The sequence below is a fragment of the Montipora foliosa genome, chromosome 2, assembly GCF_036669935.1.
Source record: "Montipora foliosa isolate CH-2021 chromosome 2, ASM3666993v2, whole genome shotgun sequence".
Lineage (NCBI taxonomy): Eukaryota > Metazoa > Cnidaria > Anthozoa > Scleractinia > Acroporidae > Montipora > Montipora foliosa.
In genome coordinates, this window is record NC_090870.1 from 57,094,927 (window position 1) to 57,109,801 (window position 14,875).

At 38.7% G+C, this 14,875-nt stretch overlaps 1 long non-coding RNA gene across 1 annotated transcript; it reads right to left on the reverse strand.

The window, feature by feature from the left end:
* Positions 1-1,679: 1,679 nt before the first annotated feature.
* LOC137993658 (uncharacterized) lies at positions 1,680-14,603 on the reverse strand. Its single transcript, XR_011121903.1, has 3 exons — positions 14,470-14,603; positions 13,526-13,602; positions 1,680-1,770 (listed from the first exon to the last, which is right to left on the reverse strand). It is a non-coding gene; the product is annotated as an uncharacterized lncRNA (long non-coding RNA).
* Positions 14,604-14,875: the final 272 nt, after the last annotated feature.

The window sequence follows — 14,875 nt, forward strand, 5'->3', positions numbered from 1 at the left end:
AAAACAGGTCAGATTATCACACACGTACTTAATAAAGCTGGAATAAGAGAGGATAAAGTAGCAAGGGTAAGAATTTTCGGACTTTTAAATCACAAGGAAAATTTTGACTGTGCGAGATTTAATTAGTATGAAAATCACTGCAGATAGCGTTATCACAGAGTCGATGAACTTGAGAGATTTAGCGTTTGGCATTGAAAGCCACGCCGAAATTTCCGTTTTTCCAAAAAAATCAAAGATACTTGTCTAATTTAAGCTGATTCCTTGCCTGTTAGCTCAAGATAGAGAGCGACTTCTCAAAAGAGAGAGAAATGTTTCAATAAGAGAATTTTCGTGCTTGTAAGGGAATCTTTGCTGACGTCCTTGTTTACACTTTGTTTTGAAACCTTAAACCTTTCAAAAGCGAGAACAATGTTGTTGCAATCCATGTTGAACTGAGTAAAGGATAATGTCTGAGCTCCGATGTATGGAGGTATATCTATGACAAAATTCAATAATCAATATTTGAAATAAAATCGTCCAAATCATGAATGCATCAATCCAATGCTGAATGGAAACAAGCCGATTCTGCAAATGGCCATCACGGAAAGGGGCATAACGCAAAAAGCCATAAAGCAAACAGCCATAACGCAAAAGAGGCATAACGCAAATAGCCATAACGCAAACAGCCATGACAGAAGTAGGCATCGCCCAAAAAGGCATGTCGCAAAGACGCATAACGCAAATGGCCGCAGCGCAAAAAGGATAACGCAATGAGGCATAACGCAGAGGCATAACTTAAACAGGAAGAAAAAGTTGGATAGCGATTATATGTTCTTTCCCTTGAACAATCAATTGACGTTTTTTTAGAGCTGAAATTATTTACGGAGTACACAGCTAGTCTCCATTCTTCAAAGGGCCTTTGCCTTATGGCTATTTTACGTTATACTTTTTGCGTTATGAATATTTGCGTTCTGCTTTGCTGCGTTATGCCTCTGCGTTATTCCTCTTTAGGTTAGGCCTTTTTGCGTGATGACTGTTTGCGTTATGGCTATTTGTGTTATGCCTCTTTACGTTATGGCTGTTTGCGTTATGGCTATTTGCGTTATGCCTCTTTCCGTGATGGCCATTTGCAGAATCGGCTTGTTGCCATTCAGCTTTGGATTGATGCATTCATGATTTGGACGATTTTATTTCAAATACTGATCATTGAATTTTGTCATAGATATACCTCCATACGATGCACCTTTTCATTGAAAGCGTATCAGTCGCTAGGAAGTCTGGGTAATTTTAGAGTTTTTACTCATTTCTATATGAATTAATTGCCTTTTCTCAAGGAGTTTTAACTAAGTTTCATTACAGTGTGGTGGACGTTGCTTGTGAGCAAACATGTTCAGTTATTTCGGAAAGCGTTCGTTTGGGATGATGGAGGGCGGCCATGATGATTTGCTGTCACAGGCTGTGAACCAAAACCAAAGAGGGGAACTTGATTTAGACGATGGACTCGACCATATTCTTTCACAGTCTCTTGAAGTGTTTGAAGAAAAGAAAATTCTGGTTGACGCAATCGATATCACTGACATGTTTTAGAGTGGTGGCCTTAGTTTGGTGATCATTGAGGAGATTTCCAGCCGCAAAAGGTAAGATTCCTTTTGTGGCGCCTTGTGTCTTTCTTCAGCGATTTAGTTTCTTACCTTACTCTTTGTACTGACAGTGAACTGTGAGAAGGAGAAACAACGCCGCTTTTTTATGAGCAAAGACAAAGATTTGGTTGAGCTTGCTGTACAGTCTGTCCTAAAAAACATCCAAGAAAAAACTATCAAAAACCTCTCAGAGTTACCAAAGAGAGACGGATGAACAACAAGTAAGAGTTTCCAAAATAGTTCAAGGACAGTGAGATTGAAAACAACCAGTTGTGTAGAAAATTTTGGTGGTGTGCACATTCCAAATTTAGGTCCTTTAGGGAAATTGTAATATAACGATTAAAAATAACTAGAACAAGATTGCAATCTTCAAGTCTATCTTGCAAACATACTAGGCACTGTAAAAACAAAGGACAATAAAGGCTATTTAATTTGGTTCGTTTTCCCAAAACCTTTGTGATTACCCAGTTGAAACAGAAGGTCATTATTGAGATCACTTACTGGAACAGGTGGTCTTTATTGCAAAATAAGGAGCTCTAAAATTCCACCTCAATGACTGCAACAATAACCTCCTGTTCCAGCTCAATAACGATATGGTATTCAATGGACCATATTCGTATTCTCAGTATTGGACTGAAATTAGCATGCAATGGAGGCTAATGCGGGAGAATCTTTTCAAATGCAAATACTTTTTAATATATTCCCCCGCATGAGCCTCCATTGCAAGATAGTTCCAGTCCAATACTGAGAATACGAATATGGTCTATTACAATGAGAACGTACTTGATTATTGAAAATAACTTCCTGTTCAGAAAAATGGAAAAGTGCATTGACTGTGGTTTCACTAACATACGAGTTGCTCACAGAAGGTATGATGAAGGCATCATGCCTTTTACAAACTAACTTAAAAAGTAAAAGAATTTGTTAAACTTTGTTAATTATCCCATTTTCAGCCTTTTGGCTTTGACAACTAGGCAATCATTAGCCATCAAAAACTAAAAAATTCTTGGAAGGAAAATGCGTTAATAAGTTTATGATTCAATACATTCTTTGCAAAAATTGGGATTTTCAAAGACTCTTTGCGCAGAGATTATCTGGTATTATTTCATGGTTGGCGCATTTTCTTTTGTCATTCAACGACCGGTATTTAACTTACACACCTAATGTAAAAAGTACCAGGAAAGAGCGGGGCTGATGAATTAAATTGAAAAGGATTTATACAGATAAATCCCTCGAATGAGGGATTTTGTAGAACAACCCAAAAACAAATTAAGGCTAATAAATTTTCATCGATCGCCTTCTCTTCTCAACAAAAAATGAAATTCTGATTATTTCAATAAAGACGTGTTACAATTTACCTATAAAGTGTTTTAAAATTATCAAACTGACACTGATTAAGAGCAGCGCGTCCAAATTCAGAGCGTTGATATTATTGCAAAGACCTAACATCTCTATGCCCGGTGCGCTTCATGATAAACTTCAATTTTCTCTCGAAAACTTGTATGGAATTCCTTTCTGCAGCCCTCTGGTTGCTATTCTTGCACGGAGGCTGAGGTTTGTAAATTGACCCTCGATTCCAGCGTCTTTGATGGGTTTCAACACTAAGAACACTCTCGGTTTAGATCGAATAACGTTTCAACACTGTATCACGTAACAGCAATGTTATGGTACCATATGAAACACCGATTTTTTCCAAACAAGATGTCATCATTATTGTGATGTAATAAATTACCTTGGCAACGGGAAAGCCCAGCAAAAACACCCTCTATTTTGGGTTTAGTTGTTCATATCAAAAACGAACTTGGTGACCCCCATTTTTATTGCTGAAATGTCACTAGAAGGCCACGATGAAACTTTCGGCAAAGTTAAAAAAAAATGATGTGTTGAGGATTCAGAGCTACCTTAAAAAAACCACACAATTAAAGTGGCTCTGAATCCACTGCACAGAATTTTTTAAAACTTTGCAGAAAGTTTCATCATGCCCTTCTTATTACCTTTCAGAAATAAAAAAATGGAGGTCACCGAATTCGTTTTTGAGATATAAGCAACCAAGAGAGTATGAAGGTAACAGAGTTAATCCCCTATATTGGTCCTATTCCCATCGTAATCCCTCTTATATTCTTAGATATATATCTCTATATATATATATATATATATATATATATATATATATATATTCGATATATTCCCACGAAGGTTAACTGATATCCAATCATATGTCCCCATTTTTACCAATCATTGGGTGGGAATTCGCTCAGCTGTCAACATTGGTAAAAATGGGGACATATGATTGGCCAATCAGTTAACCCTCGTGGGAATACCTGATCTCGCAGGAGATCTAAAAATAACTTAAGAGGGATTACGATGGGAACAGGGCCAATATGAGGGATTACCTCTCTTACCATCATACTCTCTTGAAGCAACTAAAAACAAAATAAAGGTGTTTTTACAGGGCTTGCCCGTTGCCACGGTGACATATTACGTCACAATAATAACTGCATCTTGTTCAGCAATAATTCGTGTTTCATTTGGTACCACAATATTGCCAATACATGATACAACGTTGTGGTGCCGATCCTTCTAATAACAGCGTCACTTGAAGCATTGAAACTTGTTCGAAGCTCGAAGCCCCCTTAACCCACTGGATAATTTCAATCCCAAACTGCAAAATGTGCAAAAAAATCTTATTAAGCTATTTTCATCAAAATACTTGAATTGGCGTCTAGGAGTCAAGTAAAACACGTCTTTCGCCACTCCAGACTCGGTACACCGGGACGAACATTTCTCCTACGTATACAGCTGAACAAAACAGAGTTGAGGTGAACTGTTGTTTGCGTAATAATGCTCAATTCGCAATTTTGCGTATGAAGAACTCCTCGCCGGTGTCCGTGACAGGAATGCATGAACAGACTACTGGTGCATAGGAAAAAAATGGTTAAGAATTAAATTAAAACGACTAAAGAAACGGAAAAAAAGTCAAGTCCCTTGCGGACCATAAATAATTCAAAGTCTGTCGTTTCTCAAAAACCTGTGAAAATCACGCCGTTATGCCATGAACTTTTTCAAAAGTCTATTTTTTCAAAATCCTGTGAAAATCCCACAATTATGTCAATTCCATTGTCTTCGTTTCGATCCTTCGAAGGTGTGAACTGTTAAATTTGCCAGTATTTGTTCCCTTGAACAAATATCTGAATTATTTAATCATAGTAGTATGGGTGGAACAACAGCAGCGGAAAATTCAGTTTAGTTTTTACAATATTAAGAAAAATAGGTGTCTTTTACATTTTACCATAATCTATCAGAAATAAAGGCTAGATTGCAGAATACCCGGCCCACCAAATTAGCATTCTCATTAGCATTCTCGTAAAATGCTAGCTTTTATTTTGCGGTTCGGTTAACTACACTTTTCACGAGATCGTGTGAAGAAGAAAGCACTCGTTTAGAAGCTTGCCCTTTAACACTTTTCTTTTCATTCATCGACTTCGGGACTGCGGACCGCGTTGATTTGGTGGGCCGGGTATTCTGCAATTGCTCCGAAATAAAATCATAAAATAAGTCAGATAAATACCTCCGTTCTCAGTATTTATCTCTTACTTATTATTAGCGGAGCTCAGCCGCACGAAGCGCGCCAGCGAGCACCATGGGTAATATTTTTTGGGTAATCTATTTGGTTGTGACGTCACTTACGTCCGCCCGTACAGACTGTTGGGGTGGAGGTGGGGAGGAAGGAAAGCCTCTGGGGACGGGAGTGTTCGGGCAACTTTCCTTGGCGGGAAATCGTGTGGCAGCGGTGCATTGGCAACCCGCGTTTTTATGGCGGGAAATCATATCACTTAGGGCCGATTTACACGGTACGACTTTGTCGCATGCGACAACGGCTTACGACAGGCCCACGACATGATTTACAATTGTTGTGTACGTCAGAAAAAATGTCGTATCATTTTAAAACATGTTTTAAAACGCTGCGACAATCGTAAGTCGTGTCGTAGGCCTGTCGTGAGCTTGTCGCATGCGACAAAATCGTATCGTGTAAATCGGCCCTTAGTGACGAGGAACAGAATAAAGATTAAAGAAAAGAAAAGAGCACGAGAGAAGAGGAGACGAAATTTGAGCAATTTAAGCGAAGAAATCCTCGAGAGAAGCCGAGGAAGGAGAAGAAGAGAAAATTTCAATGAAAATCAACGTAAAGCTAAGAGAAATAGAGCGAGAGCCAAAACACTTATTTACAACGGTCAGCTTTCAGGTAATGTTTTCCTTCTTAATTTATGCCTCGCTGCCTTACATATTTTGTAAAAATAGCTAAAAAAAAAACGAAGAAGGCCTGAAAACGTTTGCAATTCAGTGTTGACAGAGATTCTGACATATTTCAGTAATCACATTTATAGGCTTTTTGTGTCAAATGGTTGTCCAGTTGTCAGCTGCTTTGTTTAAATGTGAAATTGCCGTCAAGTAAGCGAGCTTTAGGTTGACTTTTTAATGAGTAACGATTTTTGCTATTGTTCTGAAATAAAGTGAGAGTCGACACAGAGGGAGTAAAGAGTGACAGTCAAACGGAAAATGTTGTGAAAGAGATTACTGTCCATGTAATTTTAGCTTTAGTTGTTGATTAAAATTGTTGGTTATTGTTTGCAAAGCTTGTTTGTTTAAGCCTCATTTACATTAGCAAGTTTTCCTTGACAAGTGCATTTGTCAAGGAAAACTTGCCGACTGTACACACTAACAAGTTCTCCTTGACAAGTTTTCCTTGGCAGTGTAAATGAAAAATATGACAAGTTTCCTTCACAAGTGCACTTGACAAGTAATTTACACTAGCAATATCGTCCTTGACAAGTTTTTCCTTGACAAGTCAGCACGCTAGTTTTGAACAAAGGCACTTGTCAAGGAATAACTTGTCATATTTTTCCATATTTACACTGCCAAAGAAAACTTGTTAGTGTAAATGAGGCTTTACTGCATGCTGTTGGCTCATGATCAGGTGTTTGATCTGTTTGATCACTACTGTAAATTGTACACACTAATGACGATTAATTTTGTACTTTGTGCAGAAGCATAACTATTTCCGTAAACACTATCTGCTCTTTTTTTATAAGAACCTTTTTTATAAGAACGTTGAGGCTGAGATTAACCAAAATTATAAGAACGTATTAAGAACACTCCTCAGGCTAAAGGCGTTGTTACACTGTGAAATCAGCGCGGAAATACGTATAAGCGCCCCGGTGAAATGTTTCGTGCAACTTGTCTCGCAAATGTTTTGGCGACATTGTGGCGGAACAAGTTGCACGAAGCATTTCACAGTGTAACAGCGCCTGAGACTGAGTCGATTGAGAACATTTTTACTTTGGTGTTTGTATTTTGAATGAAATCATGAAATAAAGGCAAAGAAATGTAAATTAACCCAAATACTTAAGGTCATATTTAGTAAAACCAGAAACCCATAAGGGTTGAAACGTGTAACGCGCGTTCACAGCTTCCGAATATTGAGCTCAAACTGACTGGTTGAGTGTTTCAACGCTAAGTCCCATATTTGGAAACCCCTCGCTCTTGTTATTCAAAATATGGCAGTTAGCAAATTGAATATTCATAAGCTTGTTTCCCAGAACACAAGGGGCCGCTACAAGTTTGAACCCTTATGGGTTGGTTTCTGGTATACATAACGATGGTTTTCTTCAGGGGTGGATCCAGGAAGGGGTTGAAATACGAGTGCATGGGTTCCGAAAAATATAGAAATACGTGGGTAGCAAAAACCTTGTGAAGCCAAATTGCGATCAGAAACAGCGTACAGAAGCATTTAATTGACATTCAAGCTGAGCTAGCTAAGGACCCACCTAATGCAGAGTATCAAGGTTGCTGCCTTCATTCGATCAACCTTGTTATATGCCATGCTTGCAAAATAAATTCAATTCAAAACATGATAGATTTCTTGCCATCAATTGTTCAGTTTTTTTGACAACTCACCAAAGCGACAGAAATTCTTAACGACCGTAGTTGACGCCCTTTCCCCAGAGAATAAGAAGCGCAAGCTGAAAAAATTGTGTAAGACGAGGTGGATCGAGAGGCACTCCACATTTGAAACAACTTTTGATTTGTACGAAAACATTGTCATCACACTTGATGAAATATGTGTACCCGCAAATCATGACGTCCGGTTTTTTCCAAGCAACGAAGAATGGAGCTGGGAGGCCAAAACTAAGGCGATGGCAAATTGACTGCGACACAGTATGATAAGCTTTGGACATATTTTCAGCTTTGTTTGTGCTAAAGAGATGCTGGAGCCGATGCGACTACTTGTCACTGCTCTGCAAGAAAGGTTTGCCGAGGTATACTTTGGTTTCCAGAAAATTGAAGAAATTATCAAGTCCTATACAGAGATACGCAATGCGATTTACGCATGGTTTCAACGCATGTACCAGAAAGCTCTTAGTCTATCAGAAGTGGTATATAGGAGGGTCTGAAGAACGTCCACGTGTTTGCAGTAGACAAAGAAATCGAGAAAACTTCCCATCAGAGTCAGCTGCACAGTACTGGAAACGAACGGTGGCAATACCTTTCCTTGACGTAATCTGTTCAGAACTCAAAATTCGCTTCAGCAAGGAAAGGAGGGCACATTATGAGCTCTGAGCTCTTATTCCTCAAGTAATCACTTCTATGTCTCAATATTCCACAGAACAACTTGCGCAAGTACTGCATGGGGATTGAGAAGTGAGACCATCTGATTCTACTGCCGTCATCTTTCGAAAGTGACCTGTTTCGATGGATCCATCTCGGTCTCAGCACGCTGACAACATCTTTCCAAACGTGAGGGAACTTCTAAAAATTCTCGCCGTCTGGCCTATGGGGAGCACGGAGGAGGGAAAGGTCATTTTTTTGTATTCGGAGGATCCATAGTTGGCTTCGCAACACAATGACCATCGAACGTCTCTCAGATTTGGCCGTCATCGCCATGCATGCAAATGCAGTTACCATCGATAGAAGTGTGGTTTGTCAGAAATTTGTGACGCTGCACCCTAGACGAATGACGGCGTCTACACGTTTGGCCGACTATGTTAGTAAGGTGTATTATTAGCTTCTACTTCTTTTATTTCGTGTCGTTTCAAGAGTTTGTTACAGTCTCCAATCTGTCCTTCCTAAATCGCCAAATTTGGGGACAAATTCGGACAACTTAAATTATATTAACGTATAGTTTGGTGGCCGAATGCATCAACCAACCCCATTAAAAAATCCTGGGTCCGCCCCTTTTTCTTATTGCAAGACACACATCTCAGTTTAGGAGCAGTTCTTATTTAACATCGTTACAAAATATTAAAATTCAACACCATCAAAGCAAGCACTCTGATAGGTTTCTTAGTCACGTCCGCAAGATCTCAGTTATTAAAAAAATATACCATGAAAAATGAAGAACATCTTTAAGAACGTTTTCAGCCTCAGCTCCAAAATTAGGCGTTTTTATAAAAAACAAGAGTGTATAATTTGCTTTCTGGGGTTAGAGGGGGGAGCTCCGCTTTTAGGCTTGGCTAAATCTATATATTTTATTAGGTTCAAATTTTTCAGAGATACAATACAATACATACTTAATTGACCGCTCCCCATAGGGGCTTTAGATCAGAGGGCCACTGAAACCGTGACAACGAAACGACGGAACAGAACAACAACCACTGTTAAGAATCCCGACTGGCCGAAGGCAAACCAGTCGGTTATTTGCAAGTGCAGCTGGGAACTTGAACCAGGGACTACAAAGATTCTCCTGTATGACAAACACTAGCACACCATTTGCTGTTTCACGTGGTTGCGATTCATGCGTGGTTTTTTGGTCGTGCATACGCGAAGCGTATAAACAAAGATTATCTTTAGGGGTAAGAATACCCAAATTTCTCACTCATTCAGACGTAAACTAATGGATAAGTCAACGACCAATATCGATTTTTTCAAGATATGCCAATTTGTCACTAACTCAGTTGAATTCAAATCGATATGGCAACGATCAATATCGATTTTCCGACGTTTCATTTTCCGAAGTAATGCCGCAACGTAATACGGTGATTCTTTAAGTTTTCTTCTTTCCGACGGGATTGATACTCGTTGCAGTCAGCGTGTGTTACCTAGCCACTGCTCAGTGGAAGACTAAAGTTGTCACTGTGCTATGAGGGGTCTGCTATGTGTGTTAAAAATGAATGCGAGTCGGACATTTGCTCGTCGATCGGCCTGGTTCAAATGTGTACTCGTATTAGCAAAGGAGCACGGTGTGAGATTGCCGTGTACAGTGACAACTATATTCACCTAAAGCAAAATCGCTCTTTTAGTTTGTTATTATTTGATCATTCTATTGGTCAATATTCAATACCGTTATAAGGTATACTAGGAACACGTTTAAAAGCAAAAGGTGCTTAAATGGGCTTAAAAGCTCTCGATAGCTGTGTTTACAAAGTTGAGAAATATCCACAACAGATGTTTTCGGCATCACATTATTGTAGTCGAACAGCGAAGCATTCCCTTTACGTCAAGAATCAACACGAATTCACCCTTTCCTAGCTAAATGGCTGTCCTCTTCTACTTCATAGCCTTTTAAGAACCTCGTACAAAGTTTAAAGGAGCGGGCCGAAAACACCGGTTGGCGATTATTTTCACCTGGTTCTTTTGCATCTATAAAAATAAGGCAATCAAATACAGCATGTTTCATGATCCGTTCCATCCAGATTTCGTGAAAGGTTGAAACGTTTTGGAAACAATTCGTGTTTTTACTTATCGCAAACTGAGGCATTCGTTGCTGTTTACAAAGATGAGGGCCCTTCAGATATTTGAAAATCACCTGGCCCCACTTGTTCGAAGGGTGACACTGGATAAATCACTCTCCACTGGATAACTCAATTGGTTTTGCTAGTGTTTATCCGCTGGATAGCGTTGTCCACCTTTTGAACAACCGAGACCAGGTGTAGCCTGCCAATGATAACGCATTCTTTTTAGAAAAAAAAAATCAAACACAAATTCAGTCATTATTTCCTAACAAGATCAGAAAGCAACTGATCGCAACACAACTCCCAGTTTGTAAGCAATGTATCCACGATTTCTTCACAGTTCACCTTTGATTGTAAACTAGAAGTGGTCAGTTGGTAGACGTGGTACAATAAGAATGTACATGCATGCACTCGCAGAGCGTGCAAAATTAGCCCTGGCACTGGTGCTTCTTTTCTTGGCTGGTTCCATTAGTTTCTTCATTGAGTTATGCTATATTCAATACCATCTTCCTTTTAATGCCTCGAATAGAAGCAAAACAGTATTTTGTGCATTGCACTTCTCACATTTTGTCGTATTTCTCTATATCGCCAACAGTACAAGATGGGGTTTAGCGATGAATTAAGAAAAACGAGCGAAGTTGTGGTGTGATGATACAAGCCGACTGCAAAACTGCTGTCAACCAGAGGGATTATGCTTACAAAAACGTGAGGAAGATAACAGACAACAAAAACAACGTAAACGAGGAAAACATCTAAAGCGCTTTTCTGTTGTCGTAGAAGGCCCGCTCTAACTGAATGATCACTTGTTTGTTGAAGTTCGCAGCGGATTTGGATCCTGTGCTGCCTCACAACTTTGTAAATTCTTGCATATGCCCAAGATGTAAAAAGAAATGCAATGCATTCAACAACCACTGTTACTATCCTATATTGTTTTACTAATGAAATATATGTGAATGCAGTAGCGATGCTTATCACCCATAATAACACCAAAAGTACTGCAACCCGCCTTGTCGTGACAAGTTCATAATATCGCAAATGGAGGGAAACCGAAAGCAATCTGTCCACAGCGATAGCTGTTACAGTAAGTAACGAAGCACAGGCGAGGAAGAAAGCAAAGAAATTATAAGCAGATAAAATGCCCGGACAGAGGAATTCGAAGTTGTTAGTTCCATCTATTTTCATCTTTAAAATAACCGTCGTTATAGCAGAAGTCGAGAATTGCGCGAACAATCCTACCGCCAGATCTGAAAAAGCGAGGCTACTGAATAACATCTTTAAATTTGTTTGAATCGACGAGGACTTGAACAGAGCTCGGATTACGAGAATATTTCCAAGGACTGCTATGAGGAAGAAGACTAAGTTAAAAGCACAAATTGCGATTGAGAATCCTTTGTGATGATAAACAAGTTGCAGCCTTCTCTCCAAACTGTGCTTACAAAACTCCGAGACGGTCATTTTGATGTATATTCTCAAATCTTCGAAACGACTTTCTGTTTTGAAGAAACCGTGCTATTTCACTGCCATATTCAATGACAATTTTTCATGATTTCGCTTAATGACAGAACCATTGATTAGCAGTATGAGATTGCTTCCATCAATTCCGGAAAATTTATTCCATCGAAGGTTGCAGGTGTTAATAATTGTAAAAGCCGTGCAAGTTGCTTTCAGCAGTCTGCATACGTAATTCGAAATTACGATCTTCCTGTTTTTCCGTACCGTCAATATACACTATATGATGTAATACCATGCACGACTTTTTCGTGGATGTGAAGTCAGTTTCAGTTCAAGTCTGAATAACACAATGGAAATCAATCCTTTTCAGAAAAGAGCCGGTTGTTTGTCTGCTTGTCCTATTCGAGTAGTGTCAATGTTTTTCCTTTATCGCCATAAAAGTGCAATAGAGCGTCTCACGTGGCGAGGGCCCTCTTTTCACGGGATTAAATTAAAAGTGACAATGCCGTGATAACGCTGTGTTTGGAAGCACCGACTTGGAATCGATGTAAGGAACCCACACACAACCCATCCAAGTTGTAATGTTTTCAGCTCGAGCTCAATTAATTAAGCGCCTGAATATGTAATGAAAATATGAAACCTGTTATCGTTTTTTTTGCGACGATCATTGGACCAGGTTCACTTGAGAGTGGTGTCATCAGCTTCGACTATCTAGGTGGCCGGAAAACAACCTCAGCTAACTTCCGCCGTCTATGTAGTTCATCATGAATAAAATAAAGATATTTATTTGAAGTGCGAGTTGTAGACGAAAGATCAATTTCGTCTATAACTCGCACTTGAAATTAACAATTATTCCATGTGAACGCGTTGGCTATGAGATGGTAAATAGCCAACGAGGAGCGTAACCTCGCAGTCTTATATGTAGGGTGCGTTCGATTGACCGTATTCCGGAATAGGAATGCATGGAATATAAGTTAGAAATCCTTCGTTTTTACGGAGATTCACGTTATAATGGTCAAACATCGGTTAAAATGCTATTTTAAACATATTTTTATTATCCTTGCTGCTTCGAAACGCGCCAGACATACCGTTTTAATCATCACACCACGTATTCTTATTCCGGAATAGGGTCAATCGAACGCGTCCCTAATAGACGCGAATGGAATATTAAATGTTTTATTCAATTTTCATTAAATTCTGAACTGTTTTAATTACAGAACGACAGGATGTTGTCTCCGTTTTTACAAAACTACCGACGCAATCAGTTCCACATAAGGTCACTACGGTTTATTGAGCCAGCCAATCAGAAAGCCAGATACCCAATATCCGAAATTGAAAGTTTATTCTCAAACTCTTTAATAATTCATAACGTTATCAGCCAATCAGAGTGCCCCATTTTGGTCAGGTGCATGTATCTTGATACCCAATTTAAATGAACCTCTATGCTAATAAACCTTCGGGGAAAAAACCCTTACAGGGCGTCAAGTGGCAAATGACACTCAGAAAATAGGAAGATAGGAAAGACAGGGGCCAAAAGATAGGAAAAACAGGAATTCTCATTCCAAAATAGTCAGAAAAATACGAACAAAATAGGACGCTTTCTTTGAAGTCTACCCTCTTAACAAAGTCAACAACAGCTCTGTTCCACAACCTAATGCCTTATTTAATATTTAAGAGACAAGATAGCTTGCATCCTTCACAGAAACAAGTGTTAAAACTTCTTACCAAGGAAAACTCAGTTTTCAGCTACCAAATTGCATGACGTACAGTACTTTCTGCTGAGATGTCTTTAAGTTTTGAAACTGAGGAAGATAAGAAGCAAGAAATTTTTTTTGTAAACAGTTAATATAACATCAAAGTTCAGAGTTACCAAATGTCTTTCATACAATAAAACAAACAAAGTCCAATGCTTATTATTTTTTGGCTCTTTTAACAGACTGGGTAGCCTTAGCTTTGCTCTTATTTTGGGCAGTGCTTGTTGTTGACGACATGGCCTTGTCCAACAGTTTATGCTGTTTTTCAGCCAACAATTTCCTCTTTTCTCCTATTTTTTCTAAGCCTTTCACTGCATCGTCTCCCTTGCTCTTATCAGTGTCGACCATCATTGTGGCTACACAGACATTTAATTTACACTTTTTTCTCAGTCTTAACACAATTCTGTACAAACTTATGTATACCAGAAAGTACAGCTACTATCAACAACGAATGAATAAATGTAGTCAAAATAAACCCAACTCCAGGCGATTGGGCGTCAAAACCTCTTCACAATACTTTTAATTGGTCTGAAATTGTATTTCCTTGAATTAAAGTGATGCGCAGTGGAAGTTGATGTCAACTTTCGTTAAGCACTTTAGAAACTGAATTAAATTTTCTTGTGTTCAAAAGTTTATTCATAGTTATTTATAGTTACGTCTTGTCCTTTTGTGGACATGAACAGGTTAACGCGTTAAGTATATCCGAAAAATTATGCGGTGTATAAACACGAATTTGTTTGTAAAGAATACCACTCTAACAGCCATCAAAAAACATGTCTGAAAAATATAACTTTGTTTGAATAAAATAATACTATAAAGACAAAGATACAACTCTCTTTTAAGAGATGGCATCTTAGTAAAACTATAAACTATTGTTTGAAAACAAAGAGGATGAAATTGGGTTGAATTACTTGCCTCCTTATAACATGGCAGCTGCACAAGCATGCAAATGACCTCCCAGAATCCTTACCAACAACACTGAGAAAGTCTTTCAGAAGGTTATCATTCAAGCAGGCTTTAAATTCAGTGGTGTAGTAGCTCTCGTAACCTGCCATTGTTTGCTATTGCAAGCAGCTGCTATTGTTATTATGTCTAAGTCATGGTTTAAATTATTTAGTCTTTTGTTTCTGGCTAGGATGGCGAGCCAATCACATTATACGTAACGAGAGCTGCTACATCACCTTTTAAATTCCCCGCGTTTTTTTGACAGAAAGGTTTCTTTTAATTTACCAACTTTATTGAGAATTTTACATCAACTCTTTTCAATGTTCCCCGGCACTACGTAAACCCCTAAAAAATAGGAAAAAATAGGGGAACATAG